This window comes from Podarcis tiliguerta (assembly GCF_965153285.1).
Source record: "Podarcis tiliguerta genome assembly, chromosome: 2".
In the NCBI taxonomy this organism is placed as follows: domain Eukaryota; kingdom Metazoa; phylum Chordata; class Lepidosauria; order Squamata; family Lacertidae; genus Podarcis; species Podarcis tiliguerta.
Window position 1 is genome coordinate 114594430 of NC_139535.1, and position 13166 is coordinate 114607595.

The 13166-nt window shown below is 45.3% G+C and overlaps 1 long non-coding RNA gene across 1 annotated transcript in view; it reads left to right on the forward strand.

The window, feature by feature from the left end:
• LOC310671751 overlaps positions 1–10599 on the forward strand; it is a 53706-nt gene extending 43107 nt beyond the window's left edge. The window contains exon 2 of the long non-coding RNA XR_014508149.1: positions 10482–10599. This is a non-coding gene — a long non-coding RNA (uncharacterized lncRNA). The remainder of the gene's footprint in view (positions 1–10481) is intronic.
• Positions 10600–13166: the final 2567 nt, after the last annotated feature.

Here is a 13166-nt window from a genome sequence, read left to right on the forward strand (position 1 = left end):
ATTCACAATAATCTGGAAAACCAAACCCGTAACAGTGTATTTGTGACAAGGCTTACTCCCAAGGAGATGAAGAGATTTGTGACAAGGTTTACTGCCAAGGAGATGAAGAGATTTGTGACAAGGTTTACTCCCAAGGAGATGAAGAGATCATAGAATTGTAGAGTTGGAAGGAACCATAAGGGTCATCTAGTCCAAACTTCTGCAATGCAGGAATCTTGTTGTCTGACACGGGGCTCGAACCCTTGAACCTGGGATTAAGAGTCTCATGCTCTACCAACTGAGGGTTTTGCCACCTCAACTACTGCTACAGAAGCCTAAGAGGAGGCTGATTATGTAAATAAAGAAGACTTCTGTTCTTATTCTACAGTGAAGGGAAACAACTGATCCCAGGTCAAACAAGCAGAGCTGTAAACAGAGACCAGATCTTCTGGTTTATTGCATTCCAGAGCCTCTCCCGCTGTACCACACACTGTGTTTGTTATGTCCCTACAATACCTGGGAAAACATTCTGAGATCCAAACGCCTCTGCATCCACCCATTTGCGCAGGAAAATCCACAGTGGAAACTTGCAGCACCCAAATGGCTGCGCTTCCAACTTCAAGGAAAAGAAACAAGCACACTCCTATAAAATAAAAATGAACACTGGGTCAATAAGAGCAGCATGGGGGCAGGTCATGGCACAGACCTGGGTGGACCATTCCCACATTTGGAGTTTACTTTGGAGGAAAGGGTAGTACAATCTTCTGATGTTTCTCTAATTGGGTATTTACAGATCAAGAAGATATTAAAGGGAGTGCTGGGGCAAGCACAAAGGCAACACCATCATCATGGGTCCTCCTGGTCCTTGAAATGCAAAAATACTGGCTCGAGTGCACAGGAGAGAGATTCCTGGGCTGACTGCATTGTGTTCTGTTTCCTTAATCTGCCAAAGTGATAACCAACAAAGGAGCGGTTGCCTAGAGTTCTGGCTCAAAACCCCTTGATCCCTCCTGTCAAGGAGCCTTGGAGTTGTATTCAGTGCTAATCCTACTCAGGGTAGACCTGCTCAAGTTAATAGACATAGCTAACTTGGGTCCATTAATTTCAGTAGGTCTACTCTGAACAGAGGGACACAGGTGGTGCTGTGGGTTAAACCACAGAGCCTAGGACTTGCCGATCAGAAGGTTGACAGTTCGAATCCCCGTGATGGGGTGAGCTCCCGTTGCTCGGTCCCTGCTCCTGCCCACCTAGCAGTGCAAAAGCACGTCAAAGTACAAGTAGATAAATAGGTACTGCTCTGGCGGGAAGGTAAATGGCATTTCCGCATGCTGCTCTGGTTCGCCAGAAGCGGCTTAGTCATGCTGGACACATGACCCGGAAGCTGTACGCCGGCTCCCTTGGCCAATAAAGTGAGATGAGCACCGCAACCCAGAGTCGGCCATGACTGGACCTTATGATCAGGGGTCCCTTTACCTTTACCTTACTCTGAACAGAATTTAATAGGCTGCAACCCTCGATGTTTTTGCAAACAGAAAAGGATTGTGGAGAAAACATGGATGATGGAATTGTGTGAGGAAACACATTGTTCCTATCTGCATATTCAACTGAACTGAAATGAGAGATGAAGGGATTTCCCCATTTTCATTCCTTTATTATTCTCTGGGTTTGCTCTGCCCAACAATTCTTGCCTCTAATTAGGAGACTTTCTGAAATTAATTCTGGCATGGCAGCGCACACACTTAGGGGTGGCTTTTGAACCTTAAGATCTGGAGTTTCCACCATCCATGTTTTAGCTAAGCACATTAAAACTTGGCACAAAAACGAACCCTGATGCACATGTAGCTGCATCAACATGCTTTGTGAAGTCCTTTGCTGATGTCATGTGCTCATGGGGAAACCGTATTCTTCTTTGATCTCTCAGTGGTCTCTGAGACCATTTGCAATGACAGGGGTGTTAACTTGAATAAAATAGAGGGGGGCAGGTAAGCCCCACCTTGCATAATCGATCACATGATGCGGTGCATGCACACCATTTGAATGGCAATGGTCCTCAACTTTGGAGGGCAGCTCCCTCAAATATTTTACGGGTGTGTGTGTGAAGGGACCATGACCCCTAGGAGTTAGCTCCTATGTGCCATGGTATCCTGCTGCACAAACGTGTTGAGATGGACATTTGGGAATACTGTTTTACAATGGTTCCTATCCTATTTCTGGGGCCTGTGTCAGAGAATAACATTGTGAGGCTTTCTTTTGGTCCCTTGGCAGTTCAGCTGGCAGGGTGGGAGGGCAGCAGGGTATATCTTGTCCCCTAGCAAACTCATTACAGTGGTACCTCTAGATGCGAACGGGATCCGTTCCGGAGCTCCATTCGCATCTAGAAGCAAACGTAACCCGTTTCCGCGTGTGCACGGGTCACATTTTGGCGCTTCTGCGCATGCGCGTGACATCATTTTGAGTGTCTGCGCATGCGCAAGCTACGAAACCCAGAAGTAACACGCTCCGTTACTTCCGGGTTGCCTTAGAGCGCAACTCGAACGCGCTCATCCCGAAGCACATTCAACCCGAGGTATGACTGTATTCAAGTGCGGATTCTTGTGTCACAAAATCCCACCATCCACTTCCGAGAGGGGAGATATCAGCAGGCTTGTGGGACCCCTAAGGTGTTTTAAACAGCATTAAAAAAAAACTATTTAGAAAAAACCCTACATGCCAAACCCACCATCCCTACCTGTCCAACAAGAATTAAGCATGTACATTCGGCACACAGTGCTGACTGATTTTTTTTTTACTTAGGGAGAGCAGGTGGAGAACAGATAACCAGGAGGAGGAGGATGGAATGGAGTATCCTGGAACTCTGATCAGGAGCAAGTCATGTTGCATCGTTTTGTTTCAAGTCCCATTTGTATTTTTAAAGATTCATTTGTACTCTACGGGTAAGTGAAATACGTTGGTACTAGAGACTAGACATTTTTCCTGCTTGCGAGGCCGGGAAACCTCTTCAGAGATGGTCAAAGTAGAATGACAACACTATACCATGTATATTATTGTCTAACCATCTGTGGTTCCCATTCAAGCAAGGAAGACTCCATTTGGTTGCCCATCTCTGGATATGCTTCTGGGAGGGGAGTGTCCTCTGTGGGTGTCATTAGCTTCTGTTTTCAGAATTTGCTGCACAGGTAATGATGGTTTTCCTCTTAGTTGAGACATCTAGCGTCCCTGAGGCCTGTACATCCATATATTAGAATCAATTATCTCTAATTACTGCCCTTGCTATCTTAATAGTAACCACACACAGAATTTCCTTCTCTGCCATAGTTCACCTTGTGTGGAGGAATATCACACCCACCTTGTCCAGGAAGAATCCTGCAGGGATCCACCTGGATAATCTCACAAATTGCCCTGGATAGACACCAGACCAGATTTTCCCCATGACACATAATTAGCTAATAGACTTCCGCAATGGATATGGAGATAATGACCATGACCTCAAGTGGTTAGAAAAGAGTTTGAGAAACTTGTAGAAGACAGGGCTATCATCAGCAACTATCCATTATAGTTAATGCAATCTCTTCATTTGTAAGCAGTATACCAGTGAATGCCAGATTCCACAGACAAAAAGTGAAGGAGGGGCATCAGTTTCACAGCCAGGAATGAAAACAGAAAGATTTGTACAACCTTTGGTCTAATGCACCAGGGCTGTTTTGTTTTTTTATCCTGGGGTTTCCAGTGTGGTGTTCATGGGCACAATGCACCCTTGCACCCACAAGGCCTCTCACACCTTTGCATCAGGCACTGAGGGTGGTCATCTTTTGTTGAAGACGGAAGCTGGAAGAGTGATGCTCTTCTCAACCTCCTCTTTCAGCTCTGTGGGTTTCTCAAGACTCAGATTGGCACTTGAGAAGCTGCCAGACAGGGATGTTGACTTGGAAGAGAGAATGAAATGCGAGAGAAATAAAGATGGGGTGGAGAGATGCAGTGATGAGAGAATGGTCTGCCAAAGAGAAAGAGAAAGTACATATAAAAGTTATGTAATATTATGGGTTTGCAGGCGGGTAAGAATCCTCTAAAATTCCTGGGTGCCAGTTTCTCCCCATAATTTCTGAAATTTGTTAATGTGGGGTTTGAAGCCAAGCCAGCTTCCTCAGGAGAATGGCTTAGAGAGGTGCTATCAAAGAACAAAGGCAGTGTCCTTATCCTGATGAAAGGTGAGACATTCAGTGTCAAACAAGGAGGAGTGTGATAGTTAGCAGAAGACAATAGCAAAGCTGAGAGGAGGTTGCCAGGATAATAGTGTGAGTGTGAGTGTGACTGTCAGCACAGGAAAATAAGGTGTCCTTATACAACAAAGGTTTTGGGAGCACTGGTTTCTGAGAAGGAGGAGCAGGAAGTGCGCAGAACTCCATGCTATGAGAGGAGCAACCAGAGTCATTCTTAGGATGTGATGCTCTCCATACTAAGGCCCAGGTGTTAATATGTGTAAAAGAAACCATATCTCTTAAAGACACTAGTCTCCGCTGTGCCTTGGTTTCCCCACGGAAACACAGCCCTGGTTAAGTGGCAAGACCCGTGGAATTTTGCTACTGATGGCAGAGATTGCAGAGGCCAAGAACAATAATCTACCATCAAATCACATCTTGTCTCCATTGACTGAACTAACCTGCTGCATTTGAAGATGGTCGTAGCACAAAAGCATGGATCCAAGGCCTTGATTCTTATGGTTCCTCATAACTTTTATGGGTCCCCACAAAACTACCATCAAATCATAGGCCTCTGCTGGTGATTATGTTGCCATCCTATGTAACACTGTATAGGTTCATGCCTTGGATCAATGTTTTTGTGTTGCTGGGGTTTTTACTGTGCAGTCCACCACTGTAAATCTTAATGGCTCCCAGTACGTTTCCGAGCACAATTCAAAGTGTTGGTGTTGACCTTTAAAGCCCTAAACGGCCTCGGTCCAGTATACCTGAAGGAGCGTCTCCACCCCCATCGCTCTACCCGGACACTGAGGTCCAGCACCGAGAGCCTTCTGGCGGTTCCCTCACTGCGAGAAGCCAAGTTACAGGGAACCAGGCAGAGGGCCTTCTCGGTAGTGGCGCCCTCCCTGTGGAACGCCCTCCCACCAGATGTCAAAGAGAAAAACCAGACTTTAAGAAGACATCTGAAGGCAGCCCTGTTTAGGGAAGCTTTTAATGTTTGATGTATCACAGTATTTTAATATTCTTTTGGAAGCCACCCAGAGTGGCTGGGGAAACCCAGCCAGATGGGCGGGGTATAAATAATAAATTATTATTATGATGATGATGATGATGATGATGATGATGATGCTCCCAGATAGGGCTTTTACCCAGTGTCCAGATTTACGATGTCTCTCACACACCAAGACGTGGCAAGCTGGCAGGTTTATTACTCTTAGATTTATTTAGTAATTACACAGCAATTTCAGTCCAAGCCCTCCTGGCTCAATCCTCCCCTGATGAAGCAGTTGGACCCACTGGTTGACACCGTCTACGCCAGCAGGATATCCTCCACCGGTTGCCCCACCTCCTGCTAGGCTGGCCTTGTGGCTTTACTCTACTCTTCTGCCTACTACGAGGAGACTCAGGGGCAGGCTGCCCCTCCTCCTCTTCTTGAGCCGAATTTAACAGCGGCTGTTCCTTTTTCTTCTTCTTCCACTGTTGCAGTTAAATTTATTAGCATTCACCTAAACTGATTTATCTCTATCAGCACGTTTTCACTTTTTCTTATCCATATTACTTTTGAATGCTAGATGTTTACATGCCCTGCAGTTTTGAGGCAGATTGTTCTATTTCATTTTCTTTCTTTTTTCTTGTTTTTTTTAATAAAAAATTATTTATTGAAATTCATTAATGTCATTACAAATTTAACTTCACACACGCACATACATACAAAAAATATATATTCTTAAATTAATTTAACATAAACTGTTAATTTAACCTAATTCCGTTTAGATATCTTAGATAACAGCGGCTGTTCCTCTGAATCAGACTCTGCCTGCTCTGTGCTGTCTTGAGGATTTATAGCCTGCATTCCCAAATGGAAGGGGCTGGCATCACCCTCAATGTGGGAAGGAATCAACCCTCTACTCCCCTCAGCCTGTCCCCCTTCTTCTCTGGAGTTTTTGCTGTCGCTTTGGGAAGGGCCGTTCCTGACACCCAGGCCTTTTGGAAAGGCAAATAATGGAGCGCTCTCTCTGTGTGTATGCATGTGTGGACATATGTGCACTTTGCCTATTGAGAATGGGGGGAAATTGACCCTGGAAAGGGATAAGAGAAGCATTCAGAGACATGTTGCCCAAAAGGTTGGCAACCCTAACTGCAGCACAGCACCCACTCAGCAGTATAGTACCATCACTGTAAAGCTGGTTATAATGCAGAGGACTAGAACAGTCTTGCAACATTTTCTACTTAGGCTCTGCAGTCATTACTCCATAGCAGCAGCGCTCAGGTGTGATCTTCAGGCTCCCCTGCCATAGCATTGAGACACTGCAGCTCCACCTACAGATACCACAAAATTAAAGGGACAAAGTTTGCCACTGAACACAGCCAAGGAGGTGGGCTCACCTGGGTCATAAATAGACAATGTTAAAGTACTAAAGTACTAGAGACCTGAAATTTGGTACGCATATCGAACAAGAACCGGCAATGGGTAGGAAACGGTGTCTCCAAAATGGGAGACTCAAAATGCCCCCCAAAATGGTTGTCACCTCTAGGTCCCTGGGAGACCTGAAAAGACTCTGCTTATTCAGAATGCAGAATTACAGCCCAAATAAATTATTTCTTACTTCATCTTCATTCCTTTCCCATTCCCCTTTATTGCCTGTTTTTTAATCCATTATCTTTTTTCTTTTATTCCTTTTTAAAGCAAATCATGTTAGAAAGGATTCCCAAACCCTAAGACTGGCTGCTATCCAAAGTGACTTATCTAACGTATTGTATTTTCCCCAGCAGTTTTCCACAGCACTCTGGGGTCACATATCTGCTAGTCATCTTTGGCTTTTAAGTTCATGTTAAAGTCTTGGCTTTCATTTCAAAAGGAAAACATTTGTTGTTATAGATGTGGAGGAAAGCTTGGAAATAGAGGAGAAGCATGCTTTAGCATTTCCGGGCATGTATTTCTTAACCACATCCAACATATCATTTATCACTTTATGTACACAACTTTGAATAGATATTTGGCAGGGATTGTAAGTGTTCGAGTGTCCACAGAATTTTGCCTGGTTCCCTGTAACCTCACTTCTCGCAGTGAGGAAGCCGGATGTTTGGCTTCCAACAGTTGTTCGAAAACCGGAACATTCCCTTCCAGTTTTTGATCGTTCAGGAGCCGAAACGTACGAGTTTCAAGGTGTTCGGCTTCCGAGGTTTCACGGTACTGTGATGCAGCACCATGAATCCTCCAATGGGGGCTGTGCAATGACAGCCTTAGATTTCTATGTATATAAGAATGAAGCTTTTGCTAACTCCAGGGCAAAATTGGCAGTGAGCTGTGTCAAGCAGACACCAGCTTGGAAGTCGCAGGGCCAATAAGGCAATTCAAATAACAAGGGGAAGGCCATTCTCCCTCAGCCCACATCCTAACTTCTTTCATTGGCTCTGTGACCTCCAAACTACAGTCATATTGGCTTAGTTCACTGTCACTCTCACTTTGGGGTAAGATAATGAAATATACTCAGAGTTGCAAAGTGATTTCATGCTCTTTATTCAGCTCATAGTGGTGAGGAGGAATGAATGAATGTCCGCTCAAAGTATCTGCTTTATATACATTATTTACACAATGGACTGCACATGATTGGCTAATTCCGGAATTCTACTGTAAGCCAATCAGGTTGTGGATTCGCTTCTATCTGGAGAATGATTGGGTGGTTCCTGCCAACCAATCATACTGCTGCATTGTTCTAGGACCAATCAGACTGCTGCGTTTTGGATTCTATTGTTCTAGGACCAATCAGACTGCTGCAGTTTGGATCCTATTCAACTCAGTACATAACAGATAATTTTAAAACCTAAAATGGTGGGCAGCCAGAGCATTCAGTTCCTCACGTGTGACTCCTGCTGCACTGTGGTGGTGGGGGGGTATCTTTGGGGCAGTTGAGGGAGAAGCTGGCCTAAGATGGATGCTCTGGGTTGCATGGGCACTGAATCTCTTGCCTTAGTGCTAAAGAAGGAAGAGACAGAGGGAGGTCATGGCTACACCACACATTTGCCTCAAAGTATCCTGGAAAGTAGAGTCTGTGAAGGATGTTGGGAACCGTAGTTCTGGGAGGTGTCTTCTAATACCTCTCAGCATGCATAACAAACTACAGTTCCCAGAATTCTTTAGTGTTAGCCATGACTGTTTAAGTTCTATAAGAGTACTTTAAATGTATGTTGTGGGTGTGACAAAGGAAATAAATGGTTTCGAAAGAGATTGTGCCTATTTGGTATGACTCCTGCGTTGTGTTGCCTGAGTCATGAATGAAAATTGCATAGAACAATCCTTTACAAAGTTTGGTGCCTTCAGGGAACATTTTCTACACCAACTGGTCTGCCCATAACCTTTCAGTGTCTGCTATTGAACCTGTCAGTGTTACAGAGGATTCTGGGACATATTTTAGGGTACACACTCAGTGCATGCCTGGCACAGTCTAGGCATGTGGGGCTTCACAAGTGATCCATGTGAAGTGAAAGCAAGGCCTCAGGCACACCCTTTTCTCATTTCCATACCGTCCAACATTTCTCCAGTGAAAATAGGGACATCCCATTCCATTTTACTATTTATACCCTACACATCTGACTGGGTTGCCCCAGCTACTCTGGACAGCTTCCAGCACATATAAAAACATATTGAAACATTAAACATTTTTTAAAAACTTCCCTTCTGAAGGATTGCCTTCAGATGGCTCAGGGGCTGGAGAATTCCATATCCTCCAGCATTTCTCCAATGAAAATAGAGACATCCTAAGGAAAAGGATCAAATCAGAAACCAGGAAGGCTTCTCTAAATCAGAAATGTCCCTGGAAAATAGGAACATTTGGAGCGTCTGCATTTCAGAGGGATACGTCATAGTATGGAAAAGCTATCTATCTAGAGATGGTTATCTGCCATTACCGGGCTTCTCACTGAGGAACCCTGGACCTATGATAAGCTTTCAGAGTTCCCCTTAAGAGGTGTGGTTCTGAGACACAGGAATTTCTGTTACTGGTTAATCACAGGAGTATCTTGGAGTGTTTGCTCATGTATGGCCAATAGAAAATCTTCAGTGACTTTCTGCCGTAAACCAAGGGCCACGCAATATGCCTTGTTTTTACAAGGTTGTAAACTTTGAGCACTGTTGCAGATGACGCTTGGCTATTTCACTGTTGGACATTGATTTACTACCAGCAGTTTTTGCTCAGGCACCTTCCTTTCTTTGTTCTCAACACCTTACACTGCCTTTCTTAGGGAAAACACAATACAACAAAGCAGGTGTGCAAAGAAGCTTAGGGATTTAGCGCATGCCAAAGGGCTACACCTACTGCCTAACCAGATTTTGCCCCCAGATAAAACTCTTGTTTGGCAGTGGAGCATAACAAAATTTGGGCTGTCTTGCACTGGGCTGTGTTAATGCAGAGATCTGCAGGGACCGGACTTCAGCTGGCATGCCTTGGTGTTTGCTTTAGGTAAGGCTGTATTGTCTCAGAGTTCCTGTTTTCTTCCATCCTCTCCTCCCAAACCCTTATGTTCATGGAAGGAACTAGGTAAAGGTAAAGGTAAAGGTAAAGGACCCCTGGACAGTTAAGTCCAGTCAAAGGCGACTATGGGGTTACAGCGCTCGTCTCACTTTCTGGCGAAGAGAGCCGGCGTTTGTCCACAGACAGCTTTCCAGGTCATGTGGCCAGCATGACTAAACCGCTTCTGGCACAACGGAACACAGTGATGGAAACCAGAGTATACAGAAACACCATTTACCTCCCCACCATAGTGGTACCTATTTATCTACTTGCACTGGCGTGCTTTCGAACTTCTAGGTTGGCAGGAGCTGGGACAGAGCAACAGGAGCTCATTCAAACTGCCGACCTTCCGATTGGCAAGCCAAAGAAGCTCAGTGGTTTAGACCACAGCGCCACCCACGTCCCTAAGAAGGAACTAGGACTACAGAGGCACCAGGGTGATTGGGGGAGATGTACGTGTGACGTTGCAATGTCCCAATGTCATGAACGTGATATCAGGACACCAGGAGGAGCTTGGGGTGGAGCCGAACGTGGCGGCCACATGGCTCAATGGCCAGCAACCACTGGAAGCATGCCAAGCTTGGCTTCGCACTATGGCTCCGTGCTTTTAGGATATTGGGGACCACTGGCCCCTATCCCCAAAATATGGGGGGGGGGCAAAAGGACATGGTCCCTAAGAGACAGTGCTGCTGCTCGGTTATGTATGAAGATAGCACACCTTTGCAAAAGACGTTCAAAAAGCTGCCCCTGTAGCTTTGACATCTTATCTAAGTAAGCATTACTCTCTGTCTTGCAGGAGGAAGAGGCCTGCAAGGTCACAACTGTGGGGTGCTCTACCGCACAGTGGAGTTACCATGGCTTCTAAACAACACAGATAAACATTGCTTCTGATAATGGCATTGGCCTGAGACTTCCCAGGGCAAATTCCTGACTGATTTTTTAACCTACCCAAGTGAGACTAGCTTGATTTATGAGAGGAATGTGTCGCTACCACATTCTACCTAAAGCAGGCACACATCAGCTCATCATGTCTCCAGATGGTCACTGTTTTGTGGGTAGGATTCAAGCATATACCTGAAAGTTAGGTTTGCACAGTTAAAATAGATTAAAGGGCTCATTTGAAAAGAGCTACCGTATTTTTCGCTCTATAGGATGCACCAGACGATAGGACGCACCTAGTTTGGGTGGGAGGAAACAAGAAAAAAAAAATTCTGAATCCCAGAAGCCAGAACAGCAAGAGGGATCTGGCTTCTGGGATAGCCTCTTGCTGTTCTGGCTTCTGGGATAGCTGCTGGGATAGCTGGTCTAGCTTTGCATGAAGCCTCCACAGGGCACGGGGAGCCTTCATCCCCGTGCCTTGCGGAGGCTTCGCGGGGCTATCCAAAAGCCAGAATATCTAGAGGGAGAGCTACGCAGTGCTCCCTCTAGCTGCTCTAGCTTTGCGCGAAGCCTCCGCAGGGCACGGGGAGCCTTCATCCCTATGCACTGCGGAGGCTTCTGGGATAGCCTGCAAAGCCTCCGGAGCGCAGCGGGATGAAGGCACCCTGATGCCCTGGGGAGGCTTTGCGCAGCTAAGCCAGAAGCCAGAACAGCGAGACGGAGTGCTGCGTAGCACTCCCTCTCCCTGTTTTGGCTTCTGGCTTAGCCGCACAGCCTGCATTCGCTCCATAAGATGCACACACATTTTCCCTTACTTTTTAGAAGGGAAAAGGTGCGTCTTATAGAGCGAAAAAGACGGTATTTTTGCGGTTTGGAAAGTGATAGGGAAATGCATTGAAAAGTATGGAATAAACCAATTATAAACAGGAAGGCTTGTGGATTTCTGCACAAGCAAATTGGGATGAATACAGACAAATGCTCATTGTCATATAACCTCCCCAGAAACAATTCAGAATGAATGCACAATAAAGACCAGGTATAATCTCATCTCCGCCTGCGTGATGGTCAAGTAAATCAGGATGACTACTCAATAAACAGCTCATCTGGAGGCAGGGGCGGAGGAAGGGGGTGTGGCACACCAGGGGGTGGGAAAGGAGCTCTGCAAGATGAGGGGCAGGGTTAAACATGGTCCCACAACTCCTTTGCTTAAAAGCACAGAAACAAAGACTTGTATCAAAAGAAGCTGGCAGACCTAAGTGCATCACAATTCCCCTTGTCCCATTTTTACAGTCTAAGGACTCATCCATATTTCCGCTTAATTTGTGCCTAGAAATCATGAGTCCAAGTGCTTTTCCACTTGACCTGTGCTTTCTAGCCGCAGGTCCAAGCAGTTCTGCCTTTGTTCCACTGCTTTCTCCCCAAAAAAATCTGTTCTTTAGTGCTACATCGGAACAAACGACAATCCACAGAACACCCACTTGCTGTTTATTCTGATTAAATGCTAAAGATTGGAATCTCTGGGGGAAGCCACATGCTTTAAATGTGTATTGGATGTTCTTCAAAGGTATGGCATGAATCTGCCCTAATAACACAAAGTGAGAAGTCTGAGCACATGGTGGTGATTACTGTATTATTAGAGTGATCATTTGCAAACATTAGATTTAAATGAGAACAGAATGTGGCCAGTAATTTCTTTGCTCTTCCTGGCACAGGGCTTCAAATACAGTGGTACCTCAGGTTACATACACTTCAGGTTACATACGCTTCAGGATACAGACTCCGCTATCCCAGAAATCATGCTTCAGGTTAAGAACTTTGCTTCAGGATGAGAACAGAAATCGTGCTCCGGTGGCGTGGCGGCAGAAGGAGGCCCCATTAGCTAAAGTGGTGCTTCAGGTTAAGAACAGTTTCAGGTTAAGTACGGACCTCCAGAACAAATTAAGTACTTAACCTGAGGTACCACTGTACAGCTTGGAGGTTGGGGCACTTATTTACATGTTGCAAATGGGATATCTGGGACACATTTCTGGGGTGTAAGCCTCAGAAAGCCTCCTGCAAGGTTGAAAGCCCAGACATGAAAGGATGCAAGGCCCCCAGTTCAGCTGCACTAGAGCAGTTTGTCTGTTCCTTCTGTCTCAGCGTAGATCAGATACAAAGAGCTTCATTGTTCATGTTGGCTCTCACAGCCAGTATACTACATTAGACCGGGTGTTTACATTTGGGGATCTAAGTTCCAGTCTGACTTGGTGGCTGTGGAAAAGTGAAAATCTCTCAGCCTAGCCTGCAGCCAGCAAAATGAAATAAAGACATATTGACACCTGCCCATGGGATATATCAGTAATCATGATCATGATCATGATCATGATCATCATCATCATCATCATTTATTTATACCCCGCCCTCCTGGTTCAGAAAACCGGGCTCAGGGTGGCTAACAACAAATTTAAAACACTTGAATTGATCCAACAAAGAAACAGCATAAAATACAGTATAAAACGTGAATCACAATAAATTCAGAATTCAAAAATCAATTTAGGGGGGAAATCTATCCAATAAACATTAGATGGTCGCCAAGGCTAGCTGGCTAAATTAGTCCTATTTG